Here is a 21,047-nt window from a genome sequence, read left to right on the forward strand (position 1 = left end):
GTAAACCTCAGCAAAGTCAAGCTAATGGAAACCTGTCATACAACCTGACAGCTTACTGAATGCAAAGTCTGGTCCTGTCCAGCCTCTGCTACTTCACTTCCAGAGACAGGAGTTCACTAATTCTTTTTGAATTAACCTTTTGAATCTACCTGCAATCCTGCTTAAGTCCTAGGGAAAATCCTAAAAACTTAGTAGGTTTTTGAAAAGCCGACCTAATCCAGCATGAATTTTAAAGTACTAAGATGACATTAATAACTAAGACAACTTTTGAAGAGCACCTAGTCATTATTTAAATATTGTTTGTATTTATATTTCATAGAGAATATAGCCTTCAACATTACAAAGTTGCAAGGTGAGAGCCAGGAGTGGGCTTTAAAAATCACTGTCCTCTTCAAAGCTTTCATGTTCTCAGCTTCCTGAGAGCTTGTCATTGCTATTCAGAGATGTGCAAAACTTTCATATGGAAACTCTAAACCAGGAAAAGCTCATTTAGTTCAATTTAGATGCAATTTTAATTGATCCTGGTCTGATTCATGCTTTCAAGTAGAAGTCATAAAGAACTCATTGGTTCCAACACAATTTCTTTTTGAAAATTACCATCTCCATCTTTCATCTGTCTTCCTGCTCTGCTCAGCTAGTTTCTGTGGTCTTCTGAGACCTCAAAAGAGAACCAAAGTCATGGGGAAATAAAAGCAGCAGTTACTGTAGCTGAGGTTACCAGCCCTGCTCTGAGACCCTGCCATGAATTTTAAAAAAAGCTAGGTAGCCCACTGTGCACCAGGAAGAGAGAGCTTAGAGTTATGTACCTGAACACTTTGAACTTGAAAGAGGTTTTATTCAGGTGAAGAAGAGAGCTGCAGTTCTGCCATTTACTTCATTTCAAAATATATCCACTATCCAGGGCAAAACTGTAATTTTTCTTATACTGCCAAAAGCAGAGTGACATCTGAAAAATATTACTAGCCAAAGGTCAGATTCTTTAAATATTTTGTGAGAGCTAATACTATTATGGTTACTTATGTGAATATTCTTGTCACAAGGGTAACAAGTTTAACTTATCCAGATGCATTTCAGGGGAACTCTCCGCTAACAGTCACACCAGACAAAAGCTAAAGCACAGACCCTGCTCTCTCACATCTCCAGCTTCCATTGATTTTAAATGGGTGCACATGTCACTGGAGACAGGATTTGCCCCTAGCTGAGGACAACTATAATCCATACACTAAGATGGTTAAATCATTTAGATCTTGAGTTTAAGCAGACTCTTCTATCCACACAGACCCATGCTGCTTTATCAGCTTATTGCTGCTCATTTCGGGACTGTAATTTCAAAGAACATGAGTTCTCCTTTGTACCCATTCCAACGTCTCTCATTTTTTACATTACCTTCTTTGCTTTCATTTTATCCTCCACCTACACTCTATCTGGCAAGTTCTGCAATACAAACAGCCAGCTAAAGCTGATTTCATGTGCTTGGATGAAGAAAGTAAATAATACACCACCACCCCCCACCCAAAAAAAGAAAAAAAATCTGAGAAACATAGGGCATGCATAACCAAAGACAACTGATCTAAGTCACTCCTGATGCTAATCTTACTGCAAATAATATGTGGGGTACATGAGAAAATGTCAGATCCATGCTACCTCACAATTGCTGGCTTTCACTCCAAGTTGAAACTAATCCAAGGAAAAAAAAAACACAAAGGAAAGGCTGAAAGTTCGATCGTTATTTAGAAAGTTTAAAAGAAATAAAAAATGTAGCTCCCTTGAAACAATGTTAGATGAGTAATCTCACAAACTCCCCAAATAATATCAGTGTCTACAGCTGTTAAAGTTTATAGGTGCACAAAGAATGCAATTAAAACATGTTATATTGAAATCAAATAATTCCTTCCAATTAAAATGTAGAGAGATACTTTATACAACATGGAATGTTCCATATAATTATTCTTCAAAACTAGAATTTTGTGATTAATAAAATAAACCTAGACCTTGACTGAAAAAGAAACATTTCTGAAATGCATCAGACTTCATCCAAATATCTTGTCGGAGCAAAGGATCAGTGTTTTTAACACAATCCCATTCCACTGAAGTTAAAGTAAGGTGAGCGTCTCCCTTAAAAAAATCAGAGCACATAAAACACTTTTGGTTTTAGCATCAAAGATGTGTTTACTGCAAACACAGAAATGTAAGGGAAATGAAATGGTGAAAAAGGTTGCCACAGTTTCAAGGATATATTTTTAGAACTTTTACACTGGAGACCTATGAACCATAAAGTGTAGTTTTCATACACAGCACACACCAGTGTTTCATCTCCTCTGCCAACTGGATGTTGCTGCATGTTTCCAATCCCTAGTAAGTTTTATAAAGGCAAAACGAACTTCACATGACTCCTCTCCTCTGCTTTCCTTCCCCTGTTGGGTCACATCCTGCCAAATCCCCTGAGCCCACCAACAGCTACCCACCGTGGGGAGCACGGCGCTGCGTGCTCCTGCCCCAGCGTCCTGCCTGCAGGAGCTCTCAGCGCCTGGTGCCACTCGCAGAGCAGTCAGCACAGCCTGCTAACATGCACAGGATGAGGCCCTTAATCACTAACAGTTCCTCTGGAAACTCTACCAGAGATAAAAAGTACAAAGACACTGTTGGTTCCAGTCCCCTTATTGAATTTTCATTGCTTCTTTTATTGTAGCCATGAATTCAGTCCATAATGTCACGTGCTCTTTGTTCTCCAGGCTGACATACATTTTAATACCCAGCGCAATATCTACGCAAAGACTAAGTGTGTTCATGTGTAGGAGAGTTAACACTTCACTACAAACATGGTTATAGTTACAGATTAAAAGCAACACTTTCAATGATTCTACAGCTTAATATTTCCAACTCCCATCTCCTTCTGAAGGTCCTCCTCCCCTCCTTTGCCCCCGCTACAAAAATCTCGACGCAAGAAATGCTGAGCATACAAATTATGTCACTGACATCTGGAAAGAGACATGACTACCCAAGTAAAAAATAAACCCAACGGAGGTCATGGCTTTAACAGACTGTCGCTCTATATTTAAACTGATTGATTCATACAAAGACATAATTATAAAGAACATTGGAATCAGCAGCTCCCAGCTCTCAGGATTGCAGGCACAATCATGTTTACAGGAAATATATTTTAAAGGCTATGCCTGGCATAAGCTAATTGATACACTCGATACTATGCTACACAATAATTTAAAGTTAAATTGTGAATAATGCCTACTTATTTTCCTACTTTCTTTCAACTCTACATGATCATGTGTCATTTTTCAGGATATTCTTTGCATAAAATCTATTGGTTATGCAAATAAAAGGCTTTGTAGAATAATGTACAGTAACTAATTTGTATAATCAGTTTCCCTCAATTCAGTGTGATAATGATATGTAAAGCACATCACTACAGACTGTCTGTGAAATGAATTCTGTCTTAATATGCTAGTCAACTAGCCACTCGACCTTTACACAGGCTCACTGTAAGAGGAGCAGAAAAACCCACACACATTCTTTCAATTTCTAAAGGGAAATTCGACTCTAGCCATAGAACAAAGAAAGAAGAAATAGAAGTAAAAGAAAATCAAAGAAAAAGTGATTTGGATTCAAGGGGATCAGATGTTTCATTTATTGCAGGTTGGAGACCTTCAATCAGTCAAATGAAAGACACATTTGTATTAAAATACCTACAAGGCAGAGAGAAAGCCTTGATCAGGTGTATTAGATTTAAGTTACAGCTCTCTTGCTGAGAGATGTGAACCCACCTTCCAGTCTATCTGTTCTCAATATTGAAGGTTTTCTGTGTTACAAACATTAGGTGAAAGGTAGCTTGCTTGCCTTCCCACGTATCTGCTGGATATTAATGATATATTTGAAGCATACACTACAAGGAGACATGAACTTAGTGTGCACCACAGTCACCCATAGCAAGGGATGCTGAAACAATGTCAGGGATGTGACATGAGCAGCAGTCGGGAGGCTGCCAGCAGAGAGGCTGCAGCTCCATTGGTCACTAAAAGCATGGTGTTTCCAAAGGTAAAATTCCTCTTTGCCATAGTGGCAAATGTGCAATTTTTATTGTAATAGGGCTGTGAGCCCTCCTACACAGGTGAGAAAAGAAGCACTATAGCAAGAGCCCCTGCCCTGGTTCCCACTGTGTTCAGTCTGACTTCTCATTACAAGTTGTGCAGGTGGTAACAAGTCAAGTGCTGACCTCATGCCTCATTTTTCACACCATCTGTTCCTCACAAAAACTCCTTGAACCCACTGTGAGCCCTTGAACCCTACACAGAGAAGAGCACCAAGCTTGATGGCAGAGGTCAGGTCTTCTACATCTGCAGTCCTAGGGTGACAGTTTTGGTTACGTTGCCTGGAGGAGGCTCCTGAAGTGCTTTATTAACTGATTACCATTGCTTGTAAATTACTGGACCAACATTATTCCAAAACATTTTGTCTTATTAATGGATTCTGCTGAGAGTTACATTCACAGCAAATTTTCTGTAGAAACAGAGGCTCTGTTATTGGTGGTTACATCCCTGATCTTGACTTGGGAAACCCAAGTCCAGTCCTTGCTCTGACTTACGCAGAGCAAGGATTTGAGCCTGGATCCCCCCTAGCAGTGCCAATAATGCTTGTCACTGCAATCCTGCTTCTTCTGTCAGCGCAGCATCTTCTCTCTTTCACTTTGCCCCAGTCTAAGGGATGTACAATGACCCCATACACTGGAAAAACTGTCCCTGAGCCTGCCATGAGGTCACACAGACCCTGCATGCCAGCACACTAACAACCAGGAGTTACTGCTAGAGTGGATTTGCACATAAGCTTCAGACTCAAGTACTGGTCATCTCAACTGAAAGACAAGTTCTTTCTGCATTATACAAAACATCTCAGTAATTTAATAATGAGATTAATCCCACAGATGCCTGAAGTAGGTCCTCTGGCAAAAGATACACACTACACAAGCAAGTTAAACATGTAAGTTTTAGAGAAGCTATTTCACTGGGAAGACAACTTCTGCATGCTGTTTCTCAGGCTTACCCCAATATACAATTATTGCATTCCAGAAAGTAAAATACCAAAAATATAGTCTTAACTCAGGCCATAATTTTAAATATTAGCTCCTGATATCTAAGTGCATTTCTAAACAAGCCACTATAACTCTGATCTCTGCTTTCACATATGCATTCTGCAAATACTGCATAGTGGTATGAAAATTTTAAAGCCATTCTGCTCGTAAAATAAAATATCTGCCTTGTAAAGTTTAGCTGATCTTTTCATTTATATACCCGTAAATTCTCCATCAATCCAGAAGATGTGTTATTTTTCTTTTATTTCCTTATTTTTAATATTTTCTTTTGGAAAAAAGAAGTATCCCCCCAATAACGTTTAAATAATGCAGCATATCAGAGATATGTAGTCTGGTTTTGAGCTGGTCAAAGGGTGAACAGGCAAAAATAGAGTACTTGAATACAGCTTATTTTCCTTTTATTACAGCTATCTTTTTCTGGATTAAACTGAGGGCCTGTAACAGTACAACTTCCATGGCCGAATGGGGAAATCTGTGCAAGAATTTGTATCCTCCTTACATACGATAACACATCATACAATTTTCACAAGTGGATTACAAAGCAGCACCCCATACATAGCAGTACAGCTGATAGACTAAGATAAAATCTGCATCTCAGAGATGGTATTTCATGTACAGTTGAAATCTGCTCAGAAGGAAAGGAGCTATAACACAAGGCTCCCTTTTTAACAAAGTGAACAAAAGGACCCAATACTGTGAAATGAATTCCTTCATTCTATTTATAGTAAAATCTCTTTCAGTGCATGGACATTTAGTGGTTTACTTGACATGTCTTTTTTTCAATGCAAAAAGTAGCAAAACGCGCATTTCTCCCTCTGAAGAACTGATTATTTGAGGTTAGGGAAGGCAGCCATGGAAGAACGTACAAATTCTCCAGCAGGAGAACAGGGAGTGCACAAGGGTGCAGCAATAGACTTGAGTTCTGTTGTGTCTGAACTGAAACACAAGATGGTAGCCAGGTCCTGCCTTGCCTTTGGGAAGACAGTGTAGCCCATTGATGCCAATGGTGCCTGGCTAAACCCTGATATTGTCCTTACTACACAAGCACATTTGAAATCCTTTGCATCACACCCACTGTCAGATCATTTACAGCTCTTGCCATTTGCCTTCTGAACAATTCTGACCAAAGCAACAACAAAAGCAGCAAGACTGGAGCTTCATAAAACACCCCACAGTAGTCTTAATACTTCTTGAGCAGACACATCATCTTCACTTAATTTTCTGACTGTCTTAATTAACACATTTCAAAAATATCTGAATACCTTACAAGGCTGTTGTCCAGAAAACATGAGACTATCTGCCTGCCAAACACACAGTAAGACAGCCATCTGGGGCTAGCCAAGACCACCATACCCTAAGAAATTCTGACAGTCACCCTGGTTCCTTACTCAGTGGGTGACTCCATGTCTCAAACCTTACCCTTAAACCACACTTCAGCAAACATGCACAACTACTCTGATATAGCACTCATTCCATGTGGAGGGCGTCACGTAATATTTAAAGCACTTTAGGTTCATTACAGCAAGAAAAACCTGCCTTCAGGTGAAATCACCTAAAGTTTGGCAAGTCATTAGTTAATTCAACGTGTAAAAGATCTGTGGTTGTGTCTAAAATAAAGATCAACAGCAACCATCATCAGAAAATCCCCAAATGTAAGGAGGGCTGAGGTTCATTGCCATTGCCTCCTCCATCCCTGGATAAGCAAAGCCTGCTTGTCTCCCAGCTTCAGAAGCAGCAGACTGTTTGAAAGGGAAGACTGTGCATTTGGCAACTTTGCTTGATTCTCATCTCAAGGGGAAAATTTGTTTCCACCCCGTGTGGACATTGATCACTAGAAGGAAGCTCTCATAAACAAAATGCTGGAGGCCATGTAATCTTCAGCCTTCCCTTTCCCCCCAGCTCCCAGCAAGCCAAATGTAATGTATGAAACAGCAGGGATGTAACTGGCAAAATGTCCTTGAGTGCAAAGGAGATGTGTGAAAACATACCATCTACACCAACATGAACCAGCAACTCTTGCTAATCTGCCCACATTGTTTCAGGGATGCACTTAAACATTAAGCATGAAATAATAACTTTCTAATCACAGCCTGCCAAAACAGGGCAGAATCACAGCTCAAACAAAGAGAATCTACCATCTAATCTAAGATGAACCCAATTTCTTTTCTTATAGAATATTAGAGACTTTTAGGGGACTGCAACCTGCCCTGACATATGCCTTCAATTTCTGGTAAATAATCACAGTCATCTTTGCTTTGATATAAAATATGTGATAAGTAAGAATTATTTCCCAATTCCAGTTTGTTAAAGTGGAAGTCAGACTTTCATCCATGCCAAATTGTTGCATCAGAAGATCATGTCAGAAATATCTGGAACTTCTTATAATCTAAAAGCTTTAGCTAGACCACGTTATCATCTCACTTGTGGCCATTTCAAAAACAAAATAAAATGAAAATTAAATAATGGTATCAGAACTATGACATAAGGGGGTTTAGGCCAAAGCAAATTAATTTATATCTTAAAAACAAATAAAGGCCTTACTATTGCAGAAGAATGTTGCCTCCACGCTGCAGAGCTATCAGACACTGTCACGTCACTGCGACTTCCACTTAGAATGTCACGTCCCCTGTAGGTAAGAGATACATTGCATAATGTTACAGATGGCACAGCTCATAACAGTCAGGATTACGTTTATTAAAATCAGATGAAATACTTATTACTAGATTCAATGATTTTCCAGGCAAGGTGACCTGAGCTGCTTCTGTGCAGTACCACAGTAAGATTTTCCTGCTGTAGAAAATAGCTACGGGTAGAGCATAACAATTACTGTTCATCAGTACCAATTACAACAGACACCTACTCTAAAACTACATTCATAAAAATTGGAGTTTACAAATAACTGGATCCTCAGCATCATTATTTTACTCACTTTCACCGTAATTATTCATGCAGCTGCATCTGTGTTTATGTGAGGGCTGGGGCCATGGCTGCTAACTTCACAAATCATTATTCACTTGGGAACCACTGTATGTGAGTATCAGGGGTGCCTTCTGCTTTTATATTATCTCCAGTTAAAATGGTTGTGGACAACAAGGAGAAACAAAAAAAGGCCCCTAGCAACAACATCTTCTTCCATTAGCCTGGACCTTCACCCTCAGAAAGAAAAAGCAAACTAAATTTTTCAGGAGTAAACCATAACCCAAAATGTGTTTATGCAATAACTGAATTGTTATACACAAAATAAAGTCATTTTATGAAAACAATCATCTCAGCTTCCTACTTGGTGAAAAGGACTGCATGTGGTAGCCAGCCTGAACACAGGGGTTATCACCGTACCAGTGTATATACATGTACACGTACAGGTCTATCTTCCTCTAGCTACCCACACTACATATAAAATCTCTCACATGGATAATGCCTAATTCTTCAGAGCAATGGATTAACCACAGTTGAGCAGTGGTTTTGAGCATACACTGGTACAGCTGAGGGCACAGCGGCAGTGCAGATATACATAGCTGTGGAAGCCGCCAGCAGGACCAAGGCCACAGCTACACGAAGCCCACACAGCACCTGTGTTTTCCTCCTCAGATACTGACAGGAATGCTCACACAGCCCAGGTCACTACTGAGGAGGAAACACATCTCAAAGGCACTGGCTTTGCCCAGGCCCTCCCTCTACCTTAGGCATGGAGCTGCAGTTGGGCCTGAGGCAGTGCAGGCTGCACCCCAGCTTCCCCTGCACCCAGCCACCCTGCCTGGGTGTTTTATAGTTATTTCCCTCTCTCCTCCTCCAAGCTGGCAGTTGTAAATCTACCTTTCTGAAAATTCAATAAAAAAAATTAATTGGGGGGAGGGGGGAAGTCATTTCAACCGTAACAATAAAAGACCAATTGACTTCTCAATTTTCGAGTGGGCAGGGGAAGAAGTCAGGCACAGCACAGGGACAAACTCAATTCTCCAGAGCTCTCCCCTTCAGGATTGCCAGACCTACAGTCTCAACGGTGCTGTGTCCCCCTACCGCTTGCTCAATTCCGGATAGGTATTATTTTCTCAGCTCCCAGGGAAGCAAGAATTCATTCTACATTATTGATGACTCAGTGCTCAGCCGCTGCGAGGGCCTTTGGTTCAGTGCTTTCCGCAGGCTGTCACTCATCTGCTCCAAGAGCTCCCATTATGCCAGGGCAGGCGGCTTGCTTCCCCACCTCCTTCCCAAATATCTTCCTTTCATAAACAATCAGAAGAAAGGAACCGAAACAAAAACTGGGGGACATGGTGCAGTGACAAGCCTTACCCACACTGAGGCACCAGCCGTGTGAACTTGTGCGTTAAAGGCGGCAGAGGGACATGAATCGCTGGGAGGGAGGGAGGGAGCCTCGGAAGGGCTCAGTTTGGCTACCACAGGGCAGCTGGTCTGTATTTTGATTGATCCCTCTCTTGCTTGTAAGCCTCAGATCATGACACAAACAGTTTGAGACAGACTGAGTTTTCTGAATTCTTCCAAAAGAACATGCCTGGTGCCAGAAACAGCATACCTTGACTGAGCACCAGTCAGAGTAGGAGTTGGAAGACGCACACTCCTCACAGGGCAGGATCCATCTCTTCCTCTTTCTGTTCTTTGCCTCTTGCCTTTCCTTTTTCTTGTTTTTGTGGTGTTTGGGTTTTTTCTTTTTTATTTCTTTGTGGGTTTTTGTTTGTTTTTTTTTCTTCCTTCTCCAACCTAAACTATTACTTCATTTTCTTTTGGAAATCTCTGCACTAAACAAGTATAGATCCACATGCAACTACAGATATAGAGGCTGCACAGTAGTAATTAAGCCTCAGTGTGTTTCAAGTAGGAACACCAGATGCCAGAGATACTCTTAGTTAATGAACAAGCACCACAGACCTGGTAATTACCAACTAGAATGTGCATCTGTAGCCTCTGAGGATGCAAAATACATGCACAATTTTTGCAGAAATCAGTTCTGTCCATCAAAATATAGTTGAGGTGCAAGATAGTTCAAGTCCAAATCCTAATATTTCACAGATGGCCCTTAACCCACAAATTTCTCCACACTGACTAGCATATGCCTACTTGCCCTACCAGTTCTTCAATCCAGGGATGTAACTGTTTCCAAAGAAGGATGACAATTTGCTTGGTTCTAAGAAAACCAAAACTAACAGTTAGCAATCTTGATGAACAGGTTCACAACTAGAAAGCAACTGTAATAATACAGTTGGTCTATTCTAAATTAAATGAGAGAAACCTCAAGTTCATTTTTACGATACAGGTTTATCATGAGGAGTAGTTTCTTCTACGTGTTTTTATGTAGTCCTAGAATATTTTGGGAGGAAAACCTTTCAAGAAACCATAGATGCATATTCAGGCAAAGTGTCAGACCTTACGTTTCCAAATACAAAAGGAAGTCACGAATTTGTATTCAGGTCCATACTTTTCTCCTTCCTACATCTAGAGGGTTTGAATCAGTGGCTCTCCTCTGCTTGTAATAGTGCAAATTTTAAGAACTCTATAATTAAATCTTTATTTCTGTGAGTATATTTCTATTAGCTAAAACTCTTTCTGTATTATTTCTAATCATGAATGTAGAGTGGGAACAGCAGTAGAAGCTCTCCTAGTTGCCCAATTTGTGGAAGTTTTATAGAACTGATTTCTAAATATTTGGCAATGACTATTTACTAAAGCCTTAGATATTTTTGCTTTTAACCTTTGAACCCATCTGTCCAAACCTCTTACATTACCAGTATTAACCATGCCCTCAAACTTGTATAAAATGGGGAGAGGCATGGGTTATTTGAACTGTTCAATGAAAGACAACAATTTAAAGAAAATTTACAGTGAAATCCTATCTTACCCCAACAATTTCAGTGATTGTGAAAAAACACCTAAAAAAAAAGTTCAGCAATTTCACACAGTGGAAAACAGCCCAGGGCATAAGAAAACTAGAACCAAACAGTTTGCCGTCAGTGCTGTAGACTGTGTTCAGTAAAAACAAAAGATCAAACAAGTTCTGTAATCATTATATAAAGCACATTTGCTATGGCATGTGAAGAAAACATACTTCCTTCCTAATACTAATTAACATTTGAGAGTTGTGGGCTGAAATGCAGGATAAAAATAGCTGTTTAATCACTCAGCAAGATGTAAATGTTATATATAAAGTATACCTAACAGGTTGGAATATTTATCCCAGAAGTAAAGAAAGCTTTCACTACTCATGAATTATAAAAGCTTCTTTTCCTGCCTCCCTGCAACAATACATGGAGACTTTGCAAGTATGTAAGACTTAGTATGCATGCAAACATAGATTGTTTGCAATTTCCCTTATTTGTAAGTATTAAAATGTTTTTGTAGAAGCCAAAGTTGTGAGGAGCGAAGGAAAGTGTGAGCAGAAAACATAATACCAAATGGTTTTACGAACAGCACAAAGACAATCAGTTATTGTATGTATTTGAGGGTTGCAGAAAATGAAGAAAAAAAAACCCAAAACTAATACTAACATCAGCTTAACCTGAACAGTCCTTAAATACCCCTTCAAAATGTGCTACTAACATACACAAATCAAACAGCTCTGCTGTTTGATTCCCAGATCTACCTAGGTACATTCCCACATCTACCTTTGCTTTTCTGAAATTATTTCTTCTTTCCAGGAGAGTGGAGTGCTCCACTCTTCCACAAATCAATTCAGACATGTTTTGTCCTTTTTGTCATCCCTAGCTATTACTTCCCCTTTCCATATCCTGTGGTTTCCCAATCCTATGGTTTCCCCACTGCCAGCAGCACCACTGTTAAATGATTCCTCATGGGCAGGAGCCACCACTAAACAGAAGACAACCGTCATGGTACCAACCAGACAACCAGAGCCTCCAAAATATTCGCAAGCATAAACTATACTAAAAAGTTCAGGGTGCCAAATGTTACTGAAATAAGATTTCAATAGTTTCCTGGTAATAACATTTCAGAAGTTTCCTAGTAACTTTCCCTAGCAAGAACTGCAGGTAGGATAACAACTGCAGAAAAGGCTTTGAAATATGCAGTGCTTAACACTGCACACTGAAAAGCTAACACTTTCCTGACTATTTAGAGACATGCCATATTTCCATCCTCCAAGATTTTTAACCACCTGTCGAGCTCCTTGTCTAATACAGACATCAATGAAATATATTCTTGAGTAACAACAGTGATCTGTAGGACTCAGCTGAAATTCATGAGCAGAGCATATGAACGCATCTCCATGGTCACTGCCCCTCTTATCACAACTTTGGCTGCTTTGGGCTGGATTCAGGAGCAATTATTTACCCAGCAGAAAACTCGTCACAACATGATGATGAGTTTTGACTCAACACTGGTTATACCTAGCCCATATAAACAAAGCCATTAGGAAGGCAAGACTGTCCATTGGGTGCTAGGCTAATGAAAAAGAAAATGGTGGGAGTTTTCCATCATCAGCTTGGGGAAATAAAACACCTCTCTGTGCAACCTCTATAATCCCAGGCTGAAATCAGAACCCAGATTCAAGCTACCTGCCAATCCAATCTCCTGCTGTAAGAGGGATGAGAGTACAATTTCAGCCTGTGAAGATTAAATAAAACAGATCCTTAGAAGACCAAGAGTACAGCGCAGGACAGCATGTTCTTACATCCTCTTCCATGACTCTGTCAGCAGATGAATTAGATGAAGGCAGCAGAGGAGCAGGAGCTCTGATGGCAAATCTTCAGGAGCAGAGGCTTAACCTTACAGAAAGGGAAACTGTTCAACAGCACTGTTTTAAGATTACTCTAAACTGACAAGATAATTAAAAAAATCTGGCCATGGAAACCAAGTCACAAGGCTCGTAAGCCAGGGTAAAAAAAAAAAAAAAAAAACTTCAAGAAACAAACAAACCAGAAGAAAAAGAAAAAAGAAAATCACTGAAATTTAAAAAGCAATTAGTCATAATGAGTCCAAAACCTTCCCTATGACAGACTCATTCCACTGAAAATGGAACTGTTTATGGCAACACAAACACCACCTCTGCTCCATCTTAAAAACATGATTCATACCACTAAGTGGCTTTGTTTCCCTCTTGTAGCATGTGATGTTTGGTCTTCTTAAAAGGGTCACATTGAATTAACGTGTTCACCTTGAAACCACACAGTGGAACAAAAAGCTGTGTGCCAAACAGCACTCCAGAGAAGGCCAGAATCCAAGAATGCAGTTCTCCCGTGCTCAGTAAGTAGAACAAGTGTCATGACAACCTTTAAATGCTCAGGTCCAAAACCATCTCCTTCCAGGTCCCTTTCAGCCTGCAGCAGAGCATCCAAAACATGCAGCCTGCATTCTGAGCACTAGGCAGGACAGCCCACAGGGGAGTGCTGGGGGAGCTGTATATCTAACCACAGACAGACTGCAAGGATCAGCTATCAGAGACTTGGTTATATGGCTGTCACAGCTCATTGGGTTTCTTTGTCTTTAACAACTGAAAGCATTTAAAAGACAGCCCTGTGTTCCTGTGTCTAAAAAGCATTCAGTAAAGCTCATATATTTGGCTTCTAAGGTGGATGGAGCCCAAAAAAAAACCCTCAAAAACCTGACTTAAAATAGCCCTAACAGTACTTTTCTTGAAAGGAGCTGAGAACAGGTTGTGGAGAGAGTGACAGCGCTGCTAACATCTTAGAAGGATTTACTTTACACATGTGACCTATTTGGTTCATTGTCTCAGTCATGTAGTGCATGGGGAGCTGGAAGCGTAACAACAAATAAAAGATACGGCTTACACTGCTAAAAGATGTCAGCCATTTCAGCCTCTCTTGTACAGCCATGAATAACTCATTTCAACTGCAGAGGGAAGCTTTTTCCAGCAAAAGGAACCTGATCCAGAAAGTTCTTCTGAAGAGGAATTTTTTCCAAACTATAATGCAGAGCATCGCTTATGAAGAGTCCCTCAATAAATGCTTTGCAGACCAAAACACTTGGATCGAGATTACTCTGGTGAGCCTCAACACTGATTTCCTAGACTGAAGACAGGCAGGTGCTCTGCAGCATCCCAGCACAGAGGCAGCCTGACTCAATACGGAAGCAGCTTGACTCAAAGGGGCCTGTCCATCTATCTATTCTGTGATGGAAATGGAGACACAGGATGAGTCTTTCTGGGCTTCCCCTGTGTATGTGTGCTTGCATAGAAAGTGTAGGTGCGTCTATGTGCATCTTCCGCTCCCAAGGTTCATCATATCAATGATAAAGGCATGGAGACTATGAAAGTCTCATCATGGTCCATGTTTAAGAGAATGAATGGTGCAGTAAGACTTTCATCAACAGAGTCTGCTTCTAATGTCACCTTGCCACGTGCTTTAGTGCTGCACATCCTGTGCTCTGCTTGGACCAAGAGAGGTACTACTGCAGCACTTCCCCGCAGGATGCATCAGGCTCCCTGCAGCTATAGCCCTGTTCTCCCCAGTGAGCTTTTCCAGAGCCCTCTGCTCACATCACACCAAAGCCTCTACACAATGTGAATCACAAACGAGTTGTCACTTGGGAAACAGTGAGGGAAGGTCTTGGGTCCTTACTTTAACAGAAAAATTAGGGTAGTGCTATTCTTTGCTTTATCACAGTAGCTAAGTGCTGCGCAGTGCAAGGAGCAGCACAAACTGGTAGAGCAGAGCCCTTGCCCTTAGGAGTTTATAATCCAACAAGAAAACCAAGGGACAGGGGTGTGGCCTGGGGTAACCAGGGCAAGAACAAAGTTACTCAAGAGAAAAAGAGAGTAATTTTCAATGTAGAAACATGGGAAGGTTTAAGGGAAGAGAAGACATATTTGTAGGCTTTTGAGGAAAATCCTCCTTAGTCCAGCTAGTCCTCATCCACAACTGTTTTTCCGTTCCTGTTCTTCCACATTATTTTGCCCTTAATCTCACTGTGCATTCTTCCTCCCAGCTCAAAGAGCAAAGCCACAAGGGAGCCAGATGTGCTCAACGTATGGATATAAAGAGGCAATCTGCATAACAACCAGAACCACGTGAAATAATCTCATTTTTACCATCTTGCTTCTATTTTTTTTTTTTTTTTTGTAGTGAAAAAAAATAGAAAAATAGATCTAGTTCATGTTTTTTTCTTTTCAAAGCAGTTTCATTTTCTTTAATTCCTTCCTTCACCTTTCAGGTTTTGGATATAATGTATGACTACATAAATACTTCCCATTCACATATATGCATGCATTACTGCTTTGCAGCTATATGGCAAAGGTCCTTTCTCTACAACTGATATCATTAGAAGTGAAAGACAAGTTCCCACCATGGTCAAGCAAATAACCTAATGTTCATATTGTAATTATACTACACAAATAGGGTCCCATTAGTCCCTCTATGGGCCCAGTGTAAGCCTAAAGAACTCAATAGCAGCAGCAATTCACTTTTAGGAATTTTTAGGAGAGAGAATTGTGGAAGAATGAAAAAGAAAATTATGGGTCTGTTAACTGTAAAAAAAAAAAAATAAATTATTATTCTCTTTTGATCTGTGGCAGTACAAACCCATAGGAGATCCTGAATACAGAGATAAAAGACTCTTGGTTTAGGATATTTGGATACACAAATATGAATGACATCTTAACCTAGACCTCACATTCCTCTTAAGAACTGGTATTTTCATCCCTTTTATTATTAACTTGGTTCACCAGCTTCCTACACTCAAAGACACAGAACTGCGAACAAAGGAAATCTCCTCAGAAAAGTTTTGCCCAAAGGATGTTATCTTTGAAGCTGCATTGACGGTGAAGAGAGGAAAGTGGCTCAAGAAGCAGAACAAAAAGTTTTAAGAAGTGCAGGTGCTCTGAGTGGTCTCTGGAAGACATTGTCTCTTTGCCAGGTGTGGAGACTGGACTTTGCAAGTACTTTCAAACCACCACTGTGGACTGTTAAGCCCTGAGCATCTATAAAAACCTGGTCTCAGCTGTGGGTGTTGAGGACCTACAAATGCAGCCAAATAAAATCTGGTCTGTTGGATTAGACCCAAAGCCAATTGAATCAAATTTTGGACCGAGCTTTAAGAATTTTTATTGTAAGACATAAGAAACTGGACCTTCCCCTCATGCTGTCCACTGTACAAATGCACTCTGAGAGACAGCCAGCCCTGCAAAGAGCCAGCAGGCTGGGGAAGGATGGAGAGCAAGTTATGGTCACAGCATATTGGTTGCAGGGCCATGGCAATATTTATTTAAAAAGCAGTTACACACAATAATTTACTGCCTCTGATCATTTTACTGTTACCAATGTGCTGCTTCTAACACCAGCCTACTTACTCTGCTCATTGTTCAGAACAGACCACCACTGAAGTTGTCATTCTAAAATATTTTCCACTGTGATTGAACAGCGGCTGCAGTCAAGTAGTTCTATCTCCTATCAAAGTTTGTAAATCATAGTATTTTAAAAAGATGCAAGAAGCAAATAATCTGGTATATAATAACTATTTGATTTTTTACACGTGTAGAGAAAATGAGAACATTAGATCTCTAGCCTTTAATTAAAAAATTGTTGGGAGGAGGGAGTAATATCTTAATAAGTAACATCTGACCAAAAAAAATTTAGTAAATCATACCCTAAGTGTGGCCAAAAAACTGTAAGATTTGCTGCAAGCAAATCATTATTGTTATCTAAGTCTGAATAGCTTCCATCTGATTTCTGTATGAAAATACGCTCCATGGAAGCACAGCCTTGAACTTCAAAGTACGTGCAGGATGCTACTAATTTCTGTATCTGACAGTGTGATGCAATGTTTGGATTTGCATCTCTGCACTTCAAAGTGTGGCACTCTCTAGATAAGGTCTCCATTTATTTTGACATGGATTTGCAGAGGTGAACAAGAAAGCAGCACCCAAACCAGACTGTAATTCCCCCCTAAACCAGAAACCAAAAAATACCAAAAGCCCTGCTCTGTTTGCTTCCCTCTGAATTCATTAATGCCCTGGAGAACAGGGATTACAGAAGAAGAGTACAAGTCATGGTTGCAGTACTGCAAGTAATCTCCAGTGTCCAAAATGCAGTGTCAACATATGGTACTCAAATGCAGATTTAGAACATCTTTGAAGTAATATTGAATCTGACTAATGGGTAAAATGTAGACCCAGCTCCTTTTTTTTTCTTTTTGTTTAATTTCATACTGAGGCTGTCAAAATTACAAGTAGGGCAGCTATATGTTAGTACATCTTTATTCTGTGAATTATACAGAATTTTATCTAAAATCACTACCAGGATGAATTCTGATGGTCCTCTACGTTTTGCCACCCTAGCAATGCCAGGATCATACAATATGATAATGTAAAGGCTTTTGCCCTCATGACTTTATGACAACACTTAAAAATTCGTATTATATATGTGCGCAATTTCTATCAGGTTATAGACCTCTAGAAAACTCTGAATGTTGGGATATGATTACAACTGCAATACGAATTTTATTCATTCCATCAACATACATTAAAAAACTCCTAGAACTATTCTCGCTTCCCTTGTATAGAACACCAAAGTATTTCTCAATACCAACATCTGCTGATCAGAAGCATATATACAACTGTTATAATTATTTATTTACAATTAATTAAGCACTGATCATATTCAGCAAAAACATTTGGGAGAAGAAAAAAAAAATGTATCTTAAAAACCTGACAGAATAGAGGTGTTGAAGGGGCAAAAGTGTAAAAATTTTCAAGATGAAAGCCCAGGAGGAAGTTAGTGGCATTTTGAATGTTGGTTCAAATAGCTGCACCTAAACATATGTTATGTAAGATCCCATGGTCACGGAGGTTTCTAATTGAGGAGTAATTACCAAGTGTCCCATACTCTATGCATACCATCCCTATAATTAAGTTTGCATAATATGCCACTACATTAAAAGGATTGCCTTTGTATTTAATAATCTTTTATTTATTTATTTTTATTTCTTTTACGGAGAAAAGAGGGGAAAAAAACTATCAAAGCTAACAGGACTCAGAAGATTTGTGTAATAAATATCATATGCAGATTTTTATTTCCTAATTCTGCTGGAGACCAGTGTAGTTTTTTGAAGTTTGATTAAGGCAGTTCAGCCTCTCAAAAGTTTCTGTTTCAACGTTAAAAATAAGTTGTGTGGTGTTTTTCTATTATTTTTTTATAAAGGAATAGTAAGTTTCATTTGCTCAATTAAAAGAGCAAAAATTAAATACTGTTCAAAGACAGAGTTCAAAACCAGTATGCTGCTTCTTACTCATTATGATTAGTTATCATTTGCCCAGTGCAATATTTACACATATTGCAAATCCCCCAGTATTTTCTTGGGTGAAAAATGTCAAGAGGGAGTTTTCACTACATCCTTCAGGATTTGGGCCATACTGATTTAGAAACCTATATAATTCCAAACATTTTCTCCATTATACAGAATACTTGCACATTTAAACAACTCTGTATTTAGAACGAATCTCAGAGCTTAAATGCAAGTCGCATCTGGATTGTAAATTGTGCTTTGTATTATACAATCTGCAGTCGCTGGAAATGTTTGTATCCTTTACTGAGAAAGAATGATTCATTTCATAGAAATTTTCATCTGCTATTAATCTTGCAGGATATAGTTAGTGTTCTGATATTTTCAGATATTGTTTTATGGAGGGATTTAAAGTAGCTCTCCCTTGGCAGCCTGCAAGATTACTCAGTGATTATAAGCAACTCAATACTGTATGACAGCATTTCCATGCAAGGGACTTACAATCATGTTTCATTAATTCGGCTTGAATGAAGCCTCATTTCAGGCCTTGAGGAGCTTAAGATTTATGTGAAATTAATAACATAACAGATGTCTTCACAATTTGGTTCCTCTGAAAAAAAACTGATTACTTTGAAAACTTCAATGCTTTAAAATGCAGACTGAGGGAGTTTTTACTCTAGGGTAAAGAGTTATTCGTTTATATCAACTGAATCTCAGAACTAAGTGGAATTTAAATGTCAGATTTATATTAAACAGTCATATTCCCCATTATTACATGTAATAAACAAAAGCCTATTACTTTCATTAATAAGCAGTGTTGGACATTTAAACTAAAGCTTAGAGAGATAGAGTCAGCACCTTTGCTAAGAAGTAGGCATAAGTGAGACACAAGGGAGGTAAAAGAAAAATATCCAGGAAGTCCTGTTTTTTCTATCTTTGTTTCTGATAATTTAATCATCTTTTCCTCATAGGAAAACAAAATGCATCTGTGCTCACACAAAACTCCCCACTTTATAAGAGCTGAAGCTGTCTCTTGTGGATGCACATGCCTAAGGCCAAACACCTCTTTCTTTCACAGGACACTTTAAACGCTGGCTTCTTTTCCTTTTTTTTTTTTTTTTTAACAATTCAATTCTTTTATCTAGGCTGCAGTCACACGAGGTGCCTTGCAAGCTGAATTTTAACGCATGCATGAGCAAGGGGTTTATCTTTTAGGAAACTGTCTATACAATTACTTCTCCAAGTCTCCCTCCCAAAAAAATAATTGAAATAAAAATTATCTCTTAGCTTTGCTTTTTGATCCGATATGCTGAAGGGCACGGGGAACAATACATTTTTGATTCACACACTCAAGTACAGCTGATAGGATAGTCACTGAGATGGTTCGATATGCAAATGTGTTCCATTAAGGGTTGAAAAATTGACCCAATGCAGGATATTACAGCTAAGACACTATCAGCAAAATCGTAACAATTAGCTGTTTGATTGCCATAGACACGGTTCATGCACCAGCCTCACATTTATAATGAGGTATCCCCCGATCCCTTTTTTGCCTCACCCCACCCTCAGCACCATGTCCACATTGATACCATGCTTTGCCAAGAGGTAAGGGCTCTGAGATAAAGGCAAAATATCAAAAGCATTAGTATAAATTACATTTGTACATTATTAGCTATTTAATTACATGAGATATCAGAGTGGAGCTTGCTGATTTCATGCTTATGTTAAAAGTTACCATGGCAGTATTCCTCCCCTGTGAGACGGCATCAGGAATTATTGTTAGCACATGCTAAAACAGACAAAGCAATGTATTCTCACCACATTCTCTCCCTGACTCTAAGTTTAATACCAAGGAATTCCTTAGGCATCCAAAAGAAAAGCACGTCTGGCATGGGGCTATGAACCAGGAGATCTGAATTTGCAGATAAAGTCAGCATACTAGGCCTAAGGCGGGTGGTGTTGTGCTGACTGCGGAGGAGACTTGTTCTGCTCTCCATGAGGGACACCCGGTTTCCATGCACAAGAGCCCCCCTCCTCGCCTACACCCCCGGAGGGATGGCATTAGCTGTGCCTCCAAAAACAGCTGCTTATCAGCTCCTCTGGAGGGAGGGAGAAGCAGTGGGTGGCAGGGGGTTGCAAGGAGGGTGGGATGCAGGAAGGGAGAGGGTGGAAAATGAAAAAGGAAGAGGACCAAGAAAAAGGAGACATTAATGGGGTTGAAGGAAAAGGGGGGGAACTGCGCTCTACCCACACATGCACTCAGACAAAGGCCCACTCAAGCAACACACTTATTCATGTGCTGCTGATTTCTCCATATACACAAACATGCAAGATAATGCCTAAATGTACACATCAGTGCACCAGAGAGAGAGGAAATCAAGACTCCTGAGAGACGTCTTATGGTGTCTTGCCTCTTTTTAAGGGAGGGAAATCAGCATTTTGCACTAAACGTCTAAAATCTCCTCTCTGATGAAACACAACAAATGCTGCAGTTACATACTAAGTTTTTCCACTGAATTCCCCAGCTGGCATTGTCCCCAGTGCCTGTGTGTCACAGCTATGCAAAGCCACCTTCAAAGGCACTGGGATCCCCCTAATCGGGCAACAGGGAATGATATCAGCATGACTGGATCGGAAAGGCTTGGATTTAATGTAAGGCTTTTACTTCTCTTTGGTCTCCTGCATGAGGTCTCTACAGACACTGGTTAACAAGGACAGGTACTGACAGATGTTGTCATGCACCATG

General features: G+C 39.8%; 1 protein-coding gene and 1 long non-coding RNA gene across 2 annotated transcripts in view; one reads left to right on the top strand and one right to left on the bottom strand.

Annotated features, from left to right (window-relative positions):
• Window positions 1–21,047, top strand: part of IRX6 (iroquois homeobox 6) — a 163,168-nt gene that overhangs the window by 56,357 nt on the left and 85,764 nt on the right. The window lies entirely within an intron of this gene.
• Window positions 2,546–21,047, bottom strand: part of LOC130610619 (uncharacterized) — an 89,292-nt gene continuing 70,790 nt past the window's right edge. The window contains exons 2-3 of the long non-coding RNA XR_008975082.1: window positions 7,643–7,727; window positions 2,546–2,612 (exon numbers count right to left, since the gene is read on the bottom strand). This is a non-coding gene — a long non-coding RNA (uncharacterized LOC130610619). The remainder of the gene's footprint in view (window positions 2,613–7,642; window positions 7,728–21,047) is intronic.

The sequence above is a fragment of the Pezoporus wallicus genome, unplaced genomic scaffold, assembly GCF_028554395.1.
Source record: "Pezoporus wallicus isolate ANWC-B61680 ecotype Strahan unplaced genomic scaffold, APGP_CSIRO_Pwel_v1 contig_8518, whole genome shotgun sequence".
Classification (NCBI taxonomy): Eukaryota; Metazoa; Chordata; class Aves; order Psittaciformes; family Psittacidae; genus Pezoporus; species Pezoporus wallicus.